The sequence below is a fragment of the Eumetopias jubatus genome, unplaced genomic scaffold, assembly GCF_037043125.1.
Source record: "Eumetopias jubatus isolate StellerSeaLion01/CBP00866 unplaced genomic scaffold, mEumJub1_p1.0 scaffold_3, whole genome shotgun sequence".
NCBI lineage: Eukaryota > Metazoa > Chordata > Mammalia > Carnivora > Otariidae > Eumetopias > Eumetopias jubatus.
The window spans coordinates 64,055,043-64,064,219 of record NW_028274809.1 but is presented as its reverse complement, the minus strand read 5'-3'; positions in this window follow the sequence as shown (position 1 = coordinate 64,064,219).

The window sequence follows — 9,177 nt, the reverse complement described above, 5'->3', positions numbered from 1 at the left end:
AAGAACATATTTTCCACTTTGCTTCTTTTCTGAAAGAATCTCTTTGGTGAGTTGTGATCATTAAAATTAGCCGACACCCTGTTGTTTATCATTAATCTTCTCTTCAACCTCAATATAGGTCATAGCTCACATCATTCAGAGCTCATCCCAAGAGTCCACTGCAGCATAACAGTCAACTTAGAGACGGTTTGCTCCTTAGATCATGGACTGCTCCAGGGTTTAGGAAACTGGTGTCTCCCTTGCCCCTTTGTAGCCTCAGGAAAGTCTCTGTGTTAAAATCTATGGGTTGAACATGTCAACAAATTCCAATTCAGAGAGCACTATATTGATAACATGAGTGGTGAATTAGGACATATTAAATACAAGGCAAAACTGTCATTCTTATGCATCACCCACATACATCCTTTGGAATATTGCATACTACTTTAAAAGTTTGCTCAGACTGGAAAAATGCTATTCAGGCATCCTTTACAGCAGACAAATAGGGGATGCTTGCTGATGCCTGACTTTGTAAGCAAGAGACTAATAGCTCTCTAAGAGACAAGAGTTCCTATTATTATCAGCCCTGAATTAGCTTAAATAGGTCTTTACTTTTTAATGGAAATCTAACTGGATTTACTACCGCTGTACCTCAGAGTTCAAAACGTTAAGTCCATCAGGTGAGCTGAAATACATGAGTTAACAAGGAAAACATAAAATACGTAGATTTGTATTCCGTGTGACTCTCCTAAAGGACCAACATCAAAGGCAATGTTGTAAAGGCATGGTCTTATACCAGCAGCATCAGCACCAAGTGGGAACTGGTTAGATATGCAAATTCTTGGAACCTACCAGAAACTTAGGGGTGTGGCTCTGCAATCTATTTTAACAAGCTTGTTAGGTGATTCTCGGTTACACTAAAGTTGAGAATGCTGCTCAGGGGCTGGCAAACGACCCTCTGTGAACCGCTTCTAGCCTGCTGCCCCCAGGTTGAGAGTGGTTTCAGGATGAACATTTGCAAAGATTCGATGAGGGGACACACTAATACTGAACCCCAATTAAGCGACATGTTTTCCCAAGGGTAAGAATTCTACTCTTCTCAGGGCGCCTGGGTGGTTCTGTCAGTTAAGCGTCTGCCTTGGGCTCAGGTCATGATCCCCGGGTTCTGGGATGGAGCCCTGAATGGGGCTCCTTGCTCAGCGGAGAGCCTGCTTCTCCTTCTTCCTCTCCTCCTCTGCCCTGTTTGTGCTCTCTCATGCTATCTAAACAAAATCTTCTTTTAAAAATTATCTTCTCAGTAGATGTGTATTGCCAAAAAAAGGCCTTAATTATTTTATTATATTTTAATTTCATTAATACAGAAACTGTGGAGATCTGTTTCTTGTTATTTCAGTAAGTTTATATATCTTCAATTTTCCCTGTTAGCCTACGAGCTTGATTTATTATCTGGTCCTTTACAGGGAAAGTTTGCCAACCTCTAACTTAGAGAAACAGGGAGACATCTGACAAAGGTATGATGTACAAATTTCCTCCAATTGTGGATGAGAAATGACAGCACTAAAGCATACTGGAATTGTTTTCATGCAGCCAGGGAAATGACAATGTAGTCATGGTAATGTATTGCATTAAAAACCTACAGCTGCTTATATTTTTAAAATATTTTTTATCTTTCTGGGTGATTTTTAAAAATTATAAAAACTTGATTCTAATTGTAACAATTAGCCAAAGTTTAATTAATATATTGCTTAAGGTTGTGTGGGTATTAGACCTAAGAGGGTGGGTTTCATATAGCTTGATTATCATAATTACAAGCATTTTATTTTCCCATTTACTTAATTGATTGTCAGAGCTTTCCAGATAAATTCACACTGCTGGAAGAGAATTGAATACATTTCTGAGAGAAAAAAAAATGGGGCTATTTAGAAGAATGATGTGTCCCAGAATATAACCCATGTGAGCATGAAAAATTGCCCTTGATCATATCTCCTTACCTCTTTGCTGGTTAAAATAGGCATTTTTGTGAAATGAAAAAGAGATGAATGAAAAAGTATTATTGATTCAACTACATCTATAATAACACCAACTCCACTGTCTCTTCAGCCAGAGGTGCCTAGCACTCAAGAAAAGTTTTCCATTTAGTTTTCCTTATAGAATCTATTAGTTTGGTACATCATGCCGACTATTTGTTATGCCTCTTGCAATGACTTCAGTCCTCACCTGGGGGGAGCATGGCGTGAGAGGTGATTTATCCTCTCTGAGGTTTATTCCCGAGCGTTTACTCAGCAGTGGCTGCCTGATATGGCAGGCTAGGCGGCGTTCCATGTGGGGGTTTTGTGATGAAGACTATTTTTCAGCAGAGACAAGGATGACCTCACCAAGAGTGAGGTGAGGGGGAAGAACACATCAGAGACTTTCTCCTGTTGTAAAGCCTTAAATTTTCAGTGCCCATTCCTCTGGTCTCTTGTTGTTGTTAAATCCTAAGGGTAGCCCCGTGAGGTAGTATTACTGTTATCTCAACTGACAAATTAGGAAACTGAGGCAACAGAATTGTGTAACTTACAGAGTGAACCTGGACCCTCTGGCTCTAAAGGCTGCGTCCATAACCAGTGCAGCATGCTGCCTCTGAAGGTAAGAACATACAATCCAACTCCCACCGCCCCCAACCCCATCCCCATTCCAATGGAAGTCTGTGTAACTATTTCGTTTTCAGGTTGGAAACCCCCCAGCTTTCTTTGAGTTTATAATTTACCTTCTTTAACATTCACCGTTTTTAAGTGTACAGTCCTATGAGTTTTGACAAATGATACATTTGGGTAACTGCCACCATAATCCAGATCTAGAGCAGTTCTGTCACCTCCCAAATTCTCTTGCCCCTTGGTAATCAGTCCCCTTCTCCAGCCCCTGGCAGTCACTGATCTCTTTCCAAACTTCTATCTTACATGGTATGTGCTTTTCATTCAGTAGTCATCATATATAATGCTTAATGTTTAGGAAAAAGTTTCTTCAGATAACCCATTATGACAATTTAGTACAAAGAAAAGGAAAAACCCGGAAAGGAAGAGAATAGAAGACCCCCCAAAAAAAAAAATTTAAGAAAATAGTTAAACCGGGGCGCCTGGGTGGTTCAGTCATTAAGCGTCTGCCTTGGGCTCAGGTCATGATCCCAGGGTCCTGGGATCGAGGCCCGCATCGTGCTCCCTGCTCCGCAGGAAGCCTGCTTCTCCCTCTCCCTCTGCCCCTGCTTGTGTTCCCTCCCTCGCTGTGTCTCTCTCTGCCAAATAAATAAATAAAATCTTTAAAAAAAAATAGCTAAACAACATGAAAGTACAGGTAAAGATTCCAAAATTTAAAAGAATACCACCATAGATTGGATAATATCCAAATCTAATGAATATTAATAAGAAAATACAAGTCAAAAATCTATAACCTCCCTCACTCAGAGCCTAGCCCAGCTCAGGAGGAACTTTTAACAGAGCCTCTATCTTTCAGAGTTCACACACACATTTCTGTAAAGTAGAAAAAACAATCTATAAGTTCAATTACACTTTTTTCCCTCTTGGAAGCAAAGGATCCTCTGGAGAGGCATCCATCACTCACTAGCTCATTAAAAAGCCAAGCCCTCTCTGCACTGCGGGATTTGTCTCCACACAGGCCTCCAACCACACTCAGACAAGCTCTATTTCTGTATCTGCCTTTGCTTTCTTTCTATTGGTCTCTTCAACATATGCTAGTCCACATTTCCTTTAGGAAAAGAGAACTTCACAACTACAGGTTTCTCTTCAAACTTTATCAACAGAAGTATCTGAGATAACTTGGAAAGCATGCCCTTTGTAACAATACACTCCTCAGTCCTACAGGCAATCCAGGATAAGCAGCATGGTTGTGGGAGCAAACAGGAGCCTGGGGCAGGAAGAACAGCATGAGGGACACATACACTCTACAGCAGTGCTCCTCAGGTTGTAATGTGCCTAGTACTTACCTGGGAATCTTGTTAAAATGCACATTAGTAGTTCGGGGTACAACCAAGGTTCTGATTTTCTGATAAGCCCTCAGACAATGCTGATACTCTTGTAGCAAGACCCTAGCATTTAAGGCGAGATTCTCGATAGAGATACTAGCATTCATTTGGCATCTATTATGGACCATACCAAGGGCTTTCACTTACTGCCTCTAAATCTTCACAAAAACTTGTTAAAAGGTATTAAGGATTGAGGTGAGGTTTGAGTCTCTAATGTGGTGTTAGGTTAAAACCTCATTCTTTTTATTTCTTGTCTATATTTTCTCTGAGACCTTATGGGAGAAGATTGAGGTCCTAGAGGAAGCAATACACCCAAGAAACAAAGCAATGAGAGGCAAAACAATCTACTTAAAATATCACGCTATTATTTTGCTGATACAGTGCCTCCTAGCCCAATAAAGGATTCTATCTTAAAACGAAGTTGGCACTCGGGGCACCTGGGTGGCTCAGTCGTTAAGCATCTGCCTTCAGCTCAGGTCATGATCCCAGGGTCCTGGGACGGAGCCTCATGTTGGGCTCTCTGCTCAGCAGGGAGCCTGCTTCTCCTTCTTCATCTGCCTTCCCCCGCCCCCTGTTCGTGCTCTCTATATATATCTGTGCTCTCTCGCTCGCTCTCTCTCTCTCTCTCTAAAAAAAAAAAAAAAAAAGTTGGCACTCATAGCTTAGGTCCAGGTCAAAGATGGCTTCATCTTTCCACCAATCACATACTCTTACCAAGCTTAAGGTAGGAAGAGACTTCATAGTACATAGAGAAGAGAGGGGAAGGATGTATGGACAGGCTACAGAACTCCTGGTACTAGATCATGAACGCAACAGAAACAGAAGGAAAGCAGCAGAGAGAAACACCTATGTCATCTGTCCACAAAAAGTGACTCCTGCACAGGCATAAATGTGGTTAATTATTGTCATAGAAAACAACCATTCAGATTAGTAATCCGACCTCTTGAGGAGGAACGATGAACAGGGTGAGAGAAAGGAAGCTTTTTTGGCGTGATATCAGAAGCTAGGTGGTCCCTCCCAAAAAAGGAACCCAGTATTTATTATTGGCACTATTTTGAAGTTGAGGAATCTGAGAGCCAGAGAAATTGTCAAAAATTGATAACTGGAAGGATAGTATTCAAACCCAGTCTTTTGACTAGAGTTCAAATGCTTTTTTCCATTACATTGCACTGCTCTCAATACCATTCACAGTGTTGGAAGCAAAAGAGGAGAAAACGCTGGTTTTAAACTATATACACATCTAGGGGTGCCTGGGTGTCTCAGTTAAGCATCTGCCTTCAGTTCAGGTCATGATCCCGGGGTCCTGGGATCGAGCCCCACATTGGGCTCCCTGATCAGTGGGGAGCCTGCTTGTGCTCGCTCGCTCTCCCTCTCTCTCTGACAAATAAATTTAAAGTGTATACACATTTAAAGGATTTATTAGCAATATACCCAAGGCCAAATAGGCAGTCAGTGCTTGAAGTAACAAACGAGTGTGGAAGATCAGCATGAAAGAGTTCCAGAATCCAGATTGGCAGCCCAAAGACTGTGGAAATACCTGGGACAACAGCCTCAAAATCTAGGCAAGAGTCAAAAAAATAGGTTTAGAACATCCATCAGGATTACTTAATATTAAATTGCAAAACACAGAGAACTGGATTTTTTAGGTAGAAACTCTCATCCAAGAATTCTTTTTAAATGCCATAAGCAAGTTTGTCTACAGGATCCTCGGAGGGAGGATTGTACATTTACTTTTGAATCTAGAAGTAACCTAGATCTGATGTAGCCACAAATAAAATACATGTTTTTCAACAAAAACACAAAGCACACTTTGCAAAGGCTTTGCACATGCTTTCTTATTTTTAAGGCAAATGGAGGGAGGAGAAAATGACTCAAGTAACAAAGGAAGAGAGTCAGCCATAGAGACAATGAGAACTTTTGAAATCAAGAGACAGCAAGGAGCAGGAAGGAAGGGAAGTAAGAGAACAGAAAGCAGTTATTCAGGGTGAGGTGAAGAGGAAGAGAAACTCACCTGTTTTCAGATTATGTTGACCAATGTTACTTGGCTTTTGCCATTGTGAAAAGTAAGTATCATGGATTTCAAGCCACTTTCCATCAAATTTTCTTCTAAGTAGAGAAGTTTAAAACAGGAGGAGTCCCCCAGAGGCAGTTGTCAAACTGTGTTTTTTTCTCCCATCCAAGTACTAACCAGGCCCGACCCTGCTTAGCTTCCGAGATCAGACGAGATCGGGCGCGTTCAGGGTGGTATGGCCGTAGACAAACTGTGTTTTTTTCTAAGATCATGTTTGTCCATTCACATTTCTTGTATATCAGCTTGATTTTTTGCTCGTTTGTTTTCTGTTACTTACTTCTGCCTTATAATTATTCTCAGTTGGTTCTGATGTCTGTACCAGAAATGCTACATTCTTTTGCATTAAATTTTGCAGGTGTGCTATAACTGAATCCCAGAGATTGGACTTGCTTGGGTTTCCATAGCCATGGATTAAGTAATAAGTGAAATCACTAACATTTTCAGTGGAGAAAGATCATTGGACACTCTTTTTTCCACATTAGAAGGAGGTACAAATTAAGGCAACCTAGCTTTAAAGCTTTAAATCCAGCTTTAAAATCAAAATAAAAAAATTACATTAGGTTTCTGATAAACTGTAAAATCAATTTCAGTTGAGAATGCTATCATTTTGCTTTATTACTCTTGGGTAGATAGCAGAGTATTGATGGAAGCCCATGAAGGCATATTTATTCATTCAACCATTAACTCAATATATATTTCTTGAAGGCTAACCAGGAATCAGACACAATGTTAGTACCAAGCGTTTATACATTTTAGGAGTGGATTGTTGAATATTCTTAAAAGCTCAAGCTTCCTTGTTATTCAAAATCAGAATATGTTTCTTAGAATTCCTAATCCCTGGATGCTTTAGTGGGAGCTAGTTCACTATAGAAGTATTTATGATCCCATGATCACCAAGCCAGCATTGTTTATAGCTTGGTCCATAGAATCATCATTTTTATTCTTTCATGAATAAACCTAATGGATTAAAATAGGGTTGATTCGTGTCTGTTAACCAGAAAAGAAACATAGTAATGCATATGTAGTCCTGCATGTTTAAGTCTCTCAAATACTAAATCCATTCTAATTGCAATGTAAATTGTGTTAAGCCCCAACCCCAACCAAGAACCAGTAAGTTTCACTTACATTACATGCTGATACTTTCGTTTCTTCAAATGGAAGATTATACAAAACTCTAAATAGGTTTAATAACTTAAAATATATTTCTATGAGATTAATAGATTGCATGATGGGCAATAGAATTTGCTGAAAAGTTTTGAGCAAGCAAACCTGTCCCAGACCCCTATCCTGAGTCAGCAGTCCTGTCCAATCTGTATTTACAGCTATGCATGGGCAACTGGACATGGTTTGAAATCTCCAGACCATTCAGCAATTGCCCAATTAGGGCAAAGGCATCTCTCACTTAACTTTATCAAACTTCACAAAAATGTTCAACAAGGGCTTCTTTAAAGTCTTCTCTCCTGCATCAAGGTAGCTACTCCATGGTCTGGGGTGATTTCCCCACACCACACCTCCATTTTACTCAACCTTCAAGACTCAACTCAAATGCTACCCATCAATATTCTTTATTGCCCTTTCATAACTCAGAAAGCATGCAGGTATGGGCAATCATAGTATGAGAGTTATGGGGTTTCTCAAAATACAAAATCCTTCACAAATGCATTTGATTATACCATCTAGTCTCTCTAAATAGGAAGTTCACCAAATATAATGCTGAAGTCACAAATACCCCCTAATGTCAATCCATTGTTATAAGAAGAGGATTTTCTGGGTCATTGGCCTTCATATTTAAAGAGTAGATGAGCTCCTTTAGAATGGATCAAAACAATGATTACCAACCTTACACTTTGCAGACATTATTTATCTTCTCCTTGTCCAATTTTCCCATCTCAATAATTGGGCCTATTAGAAATCTGGGAACCAGCCTTATTTGATTCCAGTCTATGTCCCACTCTAGACCATAGTCTCCACGAAGGCAGGGATTGTGTCTGCTTTGTCCATGTTGTATAGTCAGCACCAAAAACAGTCAAAGAAGGTGCTCAGTAAGCACTTACTAAATAGCTAAATTAACTAAATTTTCTGTTATCTCAAGGAAAATTCTAAGGTCTCAAACAGTTCTCAAAATAAAGTTAATTTTTCCCTTGCTCTAATTCTTCTTTTAATTTATTTCATCCTTTAATATTGATAGGAGAAAGGTCATAAATCATAAAATCTAAGTTGCCAAAAGAGCCTTTTCTGTCCTAATTCAACAAATTGCACTTCAGATGAATGCTCAAACACCTTTGCTTTAGATAAATCCAGATACAGGGAGCTCATTCATTCCTAAGGCCACCAATTCCCATCTTGGACAGGTCCCTGGACTTTCTTTAGCTATTAGAAAATAATGATCATTTTGTCCCTTCATCCTTTCTTTTTCCCATGAACTTCTTCCTATGACATGTAATCTTTCTAACACAGATCTGATCATATTATTTCATCCCAACCCAAAGGTTCTCCGAGACTGCAGAATAAAGGTTAAATGCCTTTAAAAATAAAAAACCAGATCCTGTTTTCTTCTTAAGCATTATCTCTCACCTCCCTGTGGTCTGGCCATACTCAGTACATTCTCTCACTTGTCTCTGGGCTTTTCATGTTATCCTCTCTGCTTGAACCTCTCTTCCTCCTCCCTCTTCCTTCTGCCATTTTCCTGCCTATCATCTGGATAATTTCTCCTAATTTTCATCCTCAGCTCACAAGACCATCATGCTAGAAGCTTTCCTTGACACTCCTCCCCAACTCTAAGCTATATTCTATTTGCTTTCAAAGCACTCTGTCTTTTTAAATCTGATGATCATACCTCATGGTAATTACCCATTGACCCATCTCTATCTCCCACCCAAACAGAGTTCTATGAAGGGAAGGGTTACATCCACCTTTATTCATTTATCCAATCTGTTTTGCATTTAATTAACAAATGTTGATTGAGCACCTATTATGTACTATGTACCATTCTGACCACTGGGAAAATAGTAATAACCAAAACAGACAAAAAAGCCTTGCCATTATACTTTCTAGTTCTCCCCTGCTCATAATTCTAGACCCAATTCCTGCAACAGTGCTGATAGTATGT